The 12,976-nt window shown below is 36.7% G+C and overlaps 1 protein-coding gene across 1 annotated transcript in view; it reads right to left on the bottom strand.

Moving 5' to 3' along the window:
- Window positions 1–12,454: 12,454 nt before the first annotated feature.
- Window positions 12,455–12,976, bottom strand: part of LOC148088097 (DNA repair protein XRCC4-like) — a 28,210-nt gene continuing 27,688 nt past the window's right edge. The window contains exon 8 of the mRNA XM_087802671.1: window positions 12,455–12,794. The gene's annotated coding sequence lies outside the window, so the exon portion shown is untranslated. The remainder of the gene's footprint in view (window positions 12,795–12,976) is intronic.

Genomic DNA, 12,976 nt, shown 5'->3' with positions numbered 1-12,976 from the left:
GGTTAGTTTTCCTACGCACTTATCTAGATATCTACTGAGAAGTTGTTGGTTTGAATTAAGCTGACATAAATGTATTTAGTTCAACTCCTTACTGTATTTTATAAAAACATATTTTAAAAATAATTTTAGGGTTTTTTCCCCTTAATTTGAGTGACCGCGTATGGACCGACTTAAAATAGTAAACTATAGGTAATTTGTTTTGAAAGGTTTTGTCTCATGATTTCAACAGCAAGTGTTCTGAAAATATCAAAAACATATTGTCGATTTAGCTTTAAAATTGAAAGATTTCGGGCGTTTATTCCCTCTACCAAGGATTCCATGCAACTGCTGCTATTTATCCATCCTTTTTTTTAGCAAATAAATGAAAGTGAAAAGACAATTCAGCTTGGCTGTTTTTCTAGGATTACCATCTGGATGCACAAATATTTTGAAGAATTCATCGCTTTCTGTTAAGACTTCAGTTTCGACGATATTTCTAAAACATTTCTGTCATTTATTAACCAAATCAGCTCATTTCAAATTAAAATGAACTGATATTAATAGCATTTTAAATAGAGAAAATAGTCAAGATTCAAGAGCAGCTTTATTCATCGTTACATATTGATATACGTACATATAATTTTCCGTGGTTGTGGACGTCTCCGGAATTGGTTTTGATAAAAATTAGAGGTATAGAACACATAAACAATATATACAAGAATATACAAACAAAAGTTTGGGAGGAAATTAACACAGTACAAAAGTACAGATATAATAAGTGTCGGACAAAAATGTCTACCATCTCTAAATGCTTTTCTAGTCCCACATTTGTTGAAAGATCAAGAAACAGAACGATGTGAGCTACACATGATCAAACAATAATAAATTGTGTGTAAATTGTTAAGACAAAATCTGCCTACACAAGCAGGTTAACAGCCAAAGTCAGTAAGAAGAGCCAAAGTGCGGGTGTTGAGAACATGGACTTCTGACAGACACTCATAAATAAAGATGTCTGCTGCGGGTCAGAGCTGACAGGTAGGTCTATCCGAAGGCTTTAGCGGGAAAGACTAGTCGTCCAAAATCATAGTTCTGTCGTCTGAAGGCTGTGGAAGCAGCTGAGAGTCTGAACGAGGGTGATAAGCACAGATTACCTCTGTAGCCCAAAGGTCTTGTAAAAAAAAAAAAAGCCATGATTGTCTTTTCCATCACCGCCTGCACTGTAATCATCCCAGGACCTGGACCAGTGAAGGGTTGACAGGTCAGACGGTTGAGAACTTTTCCAGGGATCATCAAAGAGTGTCGCGACTTCGGTTTGGTCGGAGCGCGATCTGTCGTAAATGCTGATGTTACAGGTGTCGTGGCTTTTATAGCGAGTTTTGTTGAAGGATTCATTGATCATCTAGAGCAGGGATCACACGCCCTCACACTCTTTCATCCTCTTGATACTCCCTAGTACTCCCTTGAGCTTCATGAAGAAATAGTCTTAAATACTCTTTTATTCTTTAGTTTTATTCATTAAATCAGCTTTTTAACCATGCCAATGAATTACATTTGGTGTCATCAATTTAAAAAGGTCTAATTCTTGAAAGACAAACTAGATTAACTGGTAACACTTTAGCATGAGGGACACATATTAAATATTAATAATCGACTTATTTATACCTGTATTAACAGGATATTAACCAATTATTAACCATCATTAAATACTAACTCACACCATGTTTATGACTATATTCTACCCTTAATAACATGATATTAAGAGTTCTTGCTGAACAACACCTTTATTATTGATTATAAACAGGTAGTTAAAGATTCATTTGGTGAAAACTAGCTTGACTCTATTTACTCATTATTCACGTACGTACCACAAGAGGAGAAATTCACTATTAATAATATTTGTAAAGTTAAAAAAAAAGGAGGAAATACTAGTATTAATAGCTTCTTAATTACTAAATAACAAGTATTTGTAATTGTGAATATGTTCCCTAATCTAAAGTTCATACCTTAGTCACAATGTTTTTACACAATTACAAATATTTATTGTTGAGTAATTGTGTTATGGATGCTTTTTATTGAATTGGTTTGTATTTCTTTTTTTTTCTTTAAAAGAGAAATAATAATTAAAAGTAATTATTTCTCTCACAGTACTTACACCAGTAAGGGTTAAGTAGAGAGATGCTAGTTTTATTTAAATGTATTTCTTTATTTCCTGGTTATAATACGTAATACAATTGTTGTGAACTTCTTAATATCATGAATATAGTCTCAATGAACAAGGTGTGAGTTATTATTTCATGATGGTTAATTGGTTAATTTCCTGTTATTAAACATATTAATAATTAGCTTATTAATGGTTATTTTGTTTTCCCGATTGTAAAGTGTTGCAGATTAACTATATTTAAATTAATATTTTGCCAGGATCAGAAGAAGAGCATTCTGACCCGCTCTAGTAGAAGAACTCACATTTCCCCCATCCTTAAAACTCTTCACTGGCTGCCAGTTTCTTTCAGGATCAATTTTGAAATTCTGGTTCTTTAGTGCTATTCATGGTCAGACTCCTCCTTACATCACTGATCTGATCCAGCCTTACACCCCAGCTCGGGCTCTGAGGTCTGTGGATCAGAATCTACTGATGGTTCCTGAACACGCTTCCGGACCAGAGGAGGGAAAACCTTTGGAACGATCTTCCTCTCCCTCTAGTGTTTGATGGATCTTCTGACTACTTCACGTAGTATCTTAAGATATTCTCATTTGTTTAAGCTTTTCCTTGATTTTCTGGGACTCCTGTATTTGTCTTATGTTTATTGTTTTTGATTGTTCAAACGCTTTGTGACCCTGGTCTAGAAAGGTACTAACTTACTTACTTACATGAAAATGTATAAAACATTACATAATTACATACATTACATCAATTTTTGTAATTTTTGTGTGCGGCCTGGTAAAACATGTCTTACGGACTGGTACCGGCCCCCGGACCAGGGCCTTACTTGACAAATGTATCTGACTCTTGATATAGGGTTTGTAAATCATGAAAACACTTTGGTTTTAATTCGGCGCCAAAAAACAAATTACAAATTTCAGTTCATGAATTAATTGAGATACAACTTTATATTTCTTTACACAGTGGCTGTAGTGAGGAGCCATCAAGAAAAAATAAATTACAGAATTTTTTTTTTTTATTAATACAACCAATATACAAATGCGAAATTATAACTTCATTTTTATAACTCTCTTTTATTCTCACATAAAATCACACAAAAATGACAAAAGTCCTAAAACAAACGCACCATAGTCATATGTAGGGACTTGTAATGAATAATTAAATACAAAATACAATTTTTAGTTTCTTCATAATCTTTGACCAAATGAGGGCCACATTAATATCGTCAAAGGGCCGCATGTGGCCCCAATTTACCCAGGACTGACCTACCAGAACCAAAACGACCGTTGAATATTTGAAAATAATGATTTTTAAGTACGAGCGACACTGACTTATACGTGATCCATCTCTGGAATGCAACAAACCGACTCCGGCTCCATCAATAACCGCCTCGTTTTGGACTCGACATGTAAAGACTTTAACAGCTTCACTTTCTTCTCCACTGACTCACTGTCGGGTTCAAAGGAACACGTTCGACTAACTGCTGCGTAAAGCGTTTCTGCTCCGTGTGTGACTCTCGGCGTCCTGTTGCCTTTCGGTCGCCATAAATCGATGAGCCAAGCGGCCAATCAACGAGCGTTTGATCCTGACCGTCTGCAGCGCGGGCCTCAAGATGACCCACATATCACATGACCAATAAAGGTGGTCCGGCGTCCGGCACCATGCCACCTCAGACAACATAAACGGATGATCAAAGTTCCCTTTGGAACCAAAGAGGATCTGTCCCGGATGAATCTTCTTGATTTTTTACTGGTTACGTGGCGTTCGGTTCACAGTGACCCCAGTCAGAGAGGAAGTGGAGTCACCTGATAAGGGCCCCCGACGAAACTTCAAGCTCCAAACATCACAAGTTTCATGAAAGACCTCGAGAAAGAGAGAGAGAGAGAAGATACCGGGATGTTTAGGACGAGAGATAGAACTTTCGGAGCAGGGAGACGTGGGAAAATGAAGTTGCCTCTGGACAGACTTGGATCTTGATCCTTTGGAGCCAAGTGTGGAGGCCCAGACCACCGAGGCTGATCCCAGAAGCTTTAGTCGGAGGCCAAGAAGGGGAAAGCAACAATTACATTTACTTAAATCAGGTCAATGCACGTTTTAATTTGAACGTTTTGTAAGGCAGGAAGTCGTGATTCGAGTCAAACCAGGCGCGTCTGGTAGATTGACGACATTTTTAAATGTTTAAAATTTCACATCATTTTGAAACTTGACACACTTGCATTGACTTTTCTCAACAAACAACCTGCTTTATGAAAAAACTTAATTGGGTTGATGTGTTAATCCCTGGCCAACGTGAGGTCAGACACAGGAATCAAATCACTTTTAATAATTCGATTCAGAAAAGGGGTCACAGAGTTGACGTGCTTCACAGAAACACGAAAACCAAAACATCCCTCTTGACCAGACACTTGGCGGTCAGTGTGATAATTTGGAGTTGTTTTTTTTGAGGACTTGTTGAGCTCCGAGTCTTAAAAAAGACCTAGAATGTCTTTCTTTTTTTTTTTTCTTTTTTTTTTTGGTATTTTAATTGCTCTGATGAAATGGTTACATCTAAAAATCGAGCCATGTGACTGCCAGCCTGTAATAAGCATGTATTGTGGCTCAAACTCTCTGGTCAGTTTTTGACTCATACAGGGATGAAAGTTGGATTTTTTTTTTAAGTTGCTGGAAGAAAGTTTTCTCTGTGTCTAGAGTGACTTTCCTTTAATTTAAAATACACCGACCTGTGGTCTAATGGTCACACAAGGTCCAAAATACATAAACAAATGCAAATAAAATCAATATATAGTGGTAGGTATTTATAATGTCAATGATAATTTGAAAATTTGAAGGGTCATTTTTATGCTTTTTTGACCTATCAGAAAAACAGCATGAACCCGGATCTTTCTCAACCAGTAAACGTTTTGTTGTTCTAAATTAAACAGTACACCGTAATAATATATTGTATGAATTAATAAAGTTTAAAGTGGAACCAAATAATTAGATGTTTTCTTCCAAATACTTTATTCATACTTGATAAATTGAGTAAAGGTAAAATTGGAAATTAAAGAACATTCTTTTAAGTCCTAGTACCGTCTTGCAGTGATCTTCAGTAAAAACATGTTTAAAATTGTGGGTAAAAATATTCGTACATTAACTATAGATAATTGGAAGAAAAAAACCTAGAATTTGCTTATTTTTATTTATTTTATGTTGTTCGTTTGTAAATATTAAAATTAAGTAGGGGCTTTTTTGGCAGAAAAGGTGGCTAAAAGCAATATTAAATCATAATAAATAAAGTTTTTAAAGTCGAGTCATTACACTTGGTCAAGTAGCTCAGTGGTTCATGATTCATTTGTTACTGGGCTGCACACGAAGAATACATATTTTATTTGTTGTATTGATTATTATAGTCTTAAGTTTTATTAAAGAAAACAAATTCTACAACATCCCATTCCACCCATCGCTCTTGACCGATCAGAACAAATGTTGTTTTTTAGTGAAACGATCCATTGATTCAGTGTAATGAAGGGCTATATTTGTCTTTCTCTTTTTTTTGATAGCGCCATGTTATTATTATTTTGTCTGGATATCTTAGTAAAGCATGAGGCTGGTTCTTTAAAAATAAAACATTTCAAAAAGGTCGAGACCTCAGTGCTAGCTGGCTCCTCGACCGACAACATAGTATTGTTTCATGTGTACTTGAGAATAAATGAAAACCTTTACCTAACTTTATCTTGACTCACTGTAAAATATCTGGTGAGGCTTTAAGTGCTGTGAAGGCGGATTTTTTAAATAAAGTTGTATTTCATTCTTCTGCCAAAAAAATATCAACAAGTCAAAAACACATTTTAAACAGAAGACCCTGGTGGTCATAGAGCAACTGTCACATGATGATATAGAACCAAAATCAGGAAACTTTTATTGCCAATGTTGTAAACACGACACAAGAATATAAAAATTAAATAATATGAATAAAATAATAAGAAATGAATCAAATTAAATACAATAAATTGAAAATAAAAAAGGGAAATGAAATTTAAAAAAGGGGGAAAATGAGAAAAATTGCATATAAATAATGAATAATGAATAAATAAAAAAAAGTACATAAAGTTTAATTAAATAATGTTCATAATGCAGACAGCAAACGGGTAGAAAGAGTTCTTGAACCGGGATCTTCTGGTCCATATCGATCTCAGACTCTTGCCTGAGTAACCATAAGAGTTATAAATATATAACATTTTATACTAGTTTTGTGTGACTCTGTAAACACTTCATGTCACACTTGCAACTTTATTAAAAACCCAACCAGACTGTGTCAGATTCTCGTCCTCCAACCACACCCACCCATTTGCACGGCTTCCGAACATCATAAAAATAATTGAAAGGAAAAAAAGAAAAGAAAAGAGGCTTCAAACTAGCGCTGCAGAGTAAACAAAGTGGCACAAGCGTCTGTGGCACCAGGTGTCCGTCGGTGGGCAGGTGTCAATCATTTAAGAGCAATGTCAGCTGTGGTCGCGTCGCTCTGACCAACATCCACAGATTCTCTCTCTCCACGCTTTACAATTGTTGCTTCTGTAGCCGTTCCAAGAGAGACTGAAAGGTCAAGAGCTTTAAAAAGAAAAGTGGGTTTATTTTCTTTTATAGATCCTACGGAGAGAGAGAGTAAATTGAATTCAAAGGTGGATCAGCGAAGGTTGGTGCCCTGAGGTTCAACATTTCCCAGGAGGCTTTGCTTGAGATGTTTAACAGAAGAACGTTAACACTTAACATTCACTTTAATTATTTGAATCAAAACTAACTTTTTGGTTATCTTGACTATTTACCATGGAGTAGAAACATATATTTGAGATTCCTTTATAAAAATCTGTGGTAGAACTACAGCACAGTTAGCCACATGCTAACAGGAAGAACGAATCGTAACAGAATTATAGGATTCTTGACGATTAAAACAATAGGAAATTGTTGTGTTTTTTTCACCACAGAAATACAAATATGAAAATACTTTTTGGCAGCATTTAGATAAACACCTTAACCAGCTATCTATTGTCGTATTTGTTCTATTACTTTATAAAAAATCTGTTGCATCTGGCGCACAATTAGCCACATGCTAACAGGAAGAATGTCACCGCGGAATTATAGGATTCTCGGCGGTTGGCAAAGGTTGAAGAAGGTTGCTGGTTTGCTTCCAGGTCGATGAGGGAGTCAACTTGTGACCCTTTCTGTGTGGAGTTTGTTTTTTCAGTAGAAGCAAACCCCATTATTACGACCTAATGGACTGAGTTATCGTAACCTCTTGTTCGCTGAGATCGCATAAGTTCAAAACATTGTAATGATGAGAGACTTACTATTTCTTGAAGAGGAAGACTTTTGACATGCGAGTCAGGAAAGTAGCCCAGTTATAGGTTATTAATTAATTATTAATAAAGTAAGCAATTAGTAATAACAAGATTTCTTCTACTTATAGTTAAATTGTAATATAAAATGGAAAAGAAACAATAGAAAGAAAACTGTCTAAAGACTTGTTTGTTGTTGTTCAAAAGTGTAAAATCAATTCAAATGTATTTCATTTACTTTTGGAAACTGAAATCTTAAATTTCATATGATGTCACAATGATACATATTCGTCATTTAATGACACATAAATAATTAGAAGAATAAAAATAACATTTGGGTCCCAAAATATATACAAATATATTTGTTCCATTAAAATAATGATTGATCATCATGATGTTATCCAATACTTTCTAATACTGCTTCCTTAAGTCTGGTCTTAATATTACAAGCGCTTTGTGACCCTGGTCTAGAAAGGCGCTATACAAATAGACATTATTATTATTATTTAAAGTGATGTACAAAAGTAAAAAGTGAGGAACGACCCCTACAGGTCAACAGAAGGTACTGGCACAATGTTCTCATGATACAAAACTGGATAACAAACGGAATGAAGGTAGTCAAAGCAACTCTACAGTGGAAGTGAAGAGATCGTTTAGATTTTTAATTGATTAAATGAAACTTTACAATCCAGTTTCCTCAAATAAACTTCGGGACCGAACGTTAGCGCCAGCGCCACCGTTGTTGTCGAACCAGCGCTCCGGCACTGAACCACCGAGCGCCGGATGATGCTGCCGTCTGACCGACAGGAAGTGGAGGAAATATCAACCGGCATTTACTGAAAATCCACTCGTAGAAAGTCATTTTGGTTTCTTCAGTGGCAATTACAGTTCCTCACGGCGAGACCAAAATTAAATCAGTGTAGCCCATTAAAATGCTTGGGTGGCGTGCACATCCAGCGACAGGCTTCCCGAACAGCGACGGGCCCAGGATAGTAACCATAATAGGAAAAACACATGTTGACTGAAGGACGAGTTGTAAACAATGAGAGAAAGGCTCGTCTCCAGCCAGCTGGAGTGTCATTAACACACTCTTAATGTCTCGCTATCTGACTTTCAAATCTGCACATTGTTTGGTTTCATTCAAATAATGACTCCCATCAGTCGTCGGGGAGACAACGATCGCAGGGATCAAAAGACTCGTAATGACGGGTTGAAACCAAAAGCCCTTTTGGCAACACTCTTGACTCGATGTGGAGTCTCTCGGTTATCAAGATAGTAGGACAGGATGATATGGTAGTAAATCAGTGTCATCATGATTTAATTCAACATTTTTAAAACTTTTTTTTATAAAAAATGTAGTATTTTATTCATGCATTAAAATGTAATAACTTGGGTTTATAAAGGCTAAACTGACCTCCCTGGCTCTCATTAATACATATGCAGTGGTGGAGGTCGTTCATATTGACCCAGAGACAAAACAAGGAATACCACAAACACATTTGTTTTTGGGCTTTCGGGTCACCTTGACCCAGAGATAACACAAGGATAAATTAATCTTCTGTCGCTTATGGAGGTTGCGTGGGGTGCCATAGCTTTTCGGGGCGAGAGGCGGGGGACAATATTGAATAATTGAATTCAAAAAATGGAATATTTTCAAATTAAATACATTTTTATTTACACATGGTTTTATATTTAAATACTAATAATATAAAAACATGTTTTCTAATTTCAATGTATTTTAATCGTTAGCCATTTAAATTCAACTTTCTTCCAGCTGTGCCCATTAAAATATCAAACTATGTGTAAAAAATAGTTCCATTATTGTGAAATTTAAAAAATATTTAAACACCATTCAAACTGTTTTATTATACATATGATTGTGTTCAATTATTAAATAAAAACGAATTCAACATTTCAATATTTTAATTATTGCACTAAATAAGTAAAATACTAATTAAATGTTACAACATATAAATTATTAAAATTCAACTGTTAAAGAAAAACTATTAAATGATTAAAAAAATACAACTTTTTATTTAAAAAGCTCACCTTTTTAAAATGTTAAACTCAATCATTCAATATTCTGATGGCGCTGATATACTTCCATAGGATTATCCTTGAACAGATGTACCTGCAGGTTACCCCGGATTAACTTTTTCTTGTTGACTGACAGATCCGTGTGGACATGACGGACACAGAAACTCAACTGTCGGACCGAAGAGTCGAGGGTTTTGGCGACGTTCAAAAGACAAAGAGAACTTTGTCGCCGCAGTTCCGCGGTCCGGTTCTGTCCCGGCGAGGCGTGCAGTACGACAGGTGCAGCAGTAAGTGAAGGACGATGATAAGACGGGGACTGAAGTTTAATTTCAGGCGTCATCGCCCCCTTAAAACACGGCGTTAACCCTTTCGGCAGGACTCCAGGTGTTGTCACGAAGATTAAAAAAAAAAAAAAGACTTGAAAGAATATAAATGTGTGTAAACATTTTAAATCAATAGATGGACAAAGATTTTCCATCATTGGTTTCCTTCTGGGAACACTGAGCTCTGTTGCTGCAGCTCCAAGAAAAGAGGAGGTGGTTTGGGGACAACATTTATAAACCTGACACAGTTTTTGACTTCATTTCTGGAAGAGATCCAGAGGTGCACTCAGGTCAAGGTAAAGCACTTACGTCGTAGAACCCTGCGTGAGAATGACTTGTCTTTAGTTCATTAAAAAATCGATTGAAAATTTGCTGTGAACATGATTATTATCAACATATATTTTAAAAAATGACTCAAAATGACCAGGAAATGTTGTCAGTGTGACTAACTTGTGCCTTTGCTCTGGCTTAATTACTTACGGAAAGATTTAATGGTTCGATGATTCATTTTCTACAGTTCATTCCATGAAGCTAGCAAACTTCCCAAGGGTCGCGGTGTGGCTGGAGACTATCCCAGCTATTTAAAGTTAGATGCTGGGGGACAAACAAACATTTGTGCAAACACTTAGTTAGGAATTGCATTACAATTTATCATCTGCAGTTAATAGAAAACTCTGCAGCAAGAATTCTGAACTGCTCTAGTAGAAGAACTCACATTTCCCCAATCCTTAAAACTCTTCACTGGCTACCAGTTTCTTTCAGGACCAATTTTAAAATTCTGGTTCTTACTTTCAGATCTATTCATGGTCAGACTCCTCCTTACATCAGTGATCTGATCCAGCCTTACACCCCAGCTCGGGCTCTGAGGTCTGTGGATCAGAATCTACTGATGGTTCCTGAACACGATGCTTCAGGACCAGAGGAGAGAAATCCTTCCAGACTGTTGCTCCTAAGCTTTGGAACGATCTTCCTCTCTCTCTGTGTTTGATGATCTACTGACTTCTTCAAGAAACATCTTAAGACATTTTTATCTGTGCAGGCTTTCCCCTGATTTTCTGGGACTCCTGTGTTTGTCTTACGTGTCCTGGCCTTTTAAAGCATATATTTTAACTGTGTATTGCCAAAAATAAATAAATCTGACCAACATATTGTGCATTTTAGCATTGTACGCTAAACTATCCATCAATAAGACATTATTATTAGACTATAAAGTCGTACCTGGTACAATATTTTAACCGAAGACGGACTCAAACAGAATTTAAAAGTATGAAACAAGGGTCTGTGTGTGCGGTTGCTACAGCTGCAGGAAGTAAATACCAACACAATCTCTCCTCCGAAAACTGTGGGTGTATCAGTGTGTCACTCGTCGCTGTATAATTTTAGACCTGCGCTGCCCAAACTCTCAAGGCAGGAGCTTCTCTGAGATACATAATTTGGAAAATTGGGGCCAAAGTTTTAAGGATGTAGACGTGAGACTTAAGAGGTCAGTCGGTTAACAATACTTCCTTTAATTTTAACAGGATATCGGTGGTTGATACGAGGACATTACGCTAGCAAGGTTTCAATTAGTCTTGCACACATGTTAAATTTAATATTCATAATCCAGGGCTCTTATGTACTAAGGGGTCGTACGCACAAAAAACGGACAGACGTACCTTTTCCACGGCAAAGTGGAAAGTGTTTGTTGTTACACGAGTGGATTTTAAATGATTCACAAACTTATAAATATGTTCTCATTCAGCAAACGGATGATCTGTATTTATTAAAGACAACATTGAGCGTTTTATACTGAATATTAATCCAGTTGGACGTATATCCTGAAGCTGATATTCATAAAAAATGTAAATGAAGAGGTTGTTTTTATAATATAACGAACAAAATGATCAGCGTCTGATCGCCTTAAGTCTTCTTCACGAGAGTCACCGACGTTCTTGTGAAACGACATCACGTTTAATCAGAGTGAAGCTGAAGAATAAAAGCAGCTAAAGTTTTCCTCATGTCATCGTACGCTTTTAATTTTAGAAATGTAATAAGAATCTGTGCTTGTGTTGCGCAGCCGTGTCACACATTCATATGAAGCTGAGGCGATCATCTTTTCATCATTATTAACACTCTTTTAGTTACTTATTTGGGAACATGAGAACATATTAACCCGTGTAAGTACAACTACTGTGTGTTAATTTATGATCAATATTGATCGTAACTCATGCATCTGAGTAGCTGATCCAGGCGTACGCGAACTACAGACCTTGCGGTAATGATGTACTTTTTACCGCTCTTTTCAGTGTTGATACATATGGACTTTGACGTAAAAGGTGGCTAAGCACGTTTTTTGTGCGTAAAACCCCTTAGTACACAATGCCCCTGATCTCTAAATACTGCCTTTATTTCAATTCATAAGGTTTTCCTAGATGTATACATCTATAAATACATTGCTTGACGACTGAAAACCATCTTCCATCCTCCCACTTTCACTGGACGAGATTACATCAGAGTTATAACAATCTTGACTCAATTGAAACAAGTTTAAACTGCAGTTTTCCTTTCAGCTAGCTGGTCTAGTTAGCTCGAATGGCTAGCTAGCTTGTAAAGTTAGAATTACATTGAATTTATTTAAAGAATTAAACAGGATTGTTGTTAAAATCACGAGACTTTATTGTGTTTTTTTAGAAGAAAAAAATGACAAAATATCTCATTAAAAGAGTGCTTTTCCACCCACATGTCAGCGTATTTCGGACGAATATCCTGATGCTGTTATTTATTTAGATGTTTAGAAAAGTGTGACATTCCTCGGAGGATTACTGAAGCCGCCATCACGTGCGCTGGGATTACCCCGGCGGCCCCCCGTCGTCTTCCGAACCGATGTGCGGGTACCATCCGAACCGCAAAAGGTCCAGGAGTCAAAGGTAAAACGGTGAGACCGGGGAAGAGGGTCTCCTCTCTGGTTTCGCCCCCTCGCTGTGATGACCTCGGGACCTAAAGCTGGCGGCGGAAGGTGAGAGGAAGACGGTCAAACAAGATTCTTCACCATCCTTTCAGATTTCGCCAGGACACGGGAGAATCAAAAAGCTCAGACAAAGACTGTCCTATTATTGTGGAGGAAAATTTCAGGGTGGAAATGAGAGGGATGATGATGATGATGATGATGCCGGTAATGAAAAGAG

The sequence above is a fragment of the Callionymus lyra genome, chromosome 1 (genome assembly GCF_982586985.1).
Source record: "Callionymus lyra chromosome 1, fCalLyr1.hap1.1, whole genome shotgun sequence".
NCBI classification, from domain to species: domain Eukaryota; kingdom Metazoa; phylum Chordata; class Actinopteri; order Syngnathiformes; family Callionymidae; genus Callionymus; species Callionymus lyra.
This window is presented reverse-complemented; position numbering and strand designations above follow the sequence as displayed.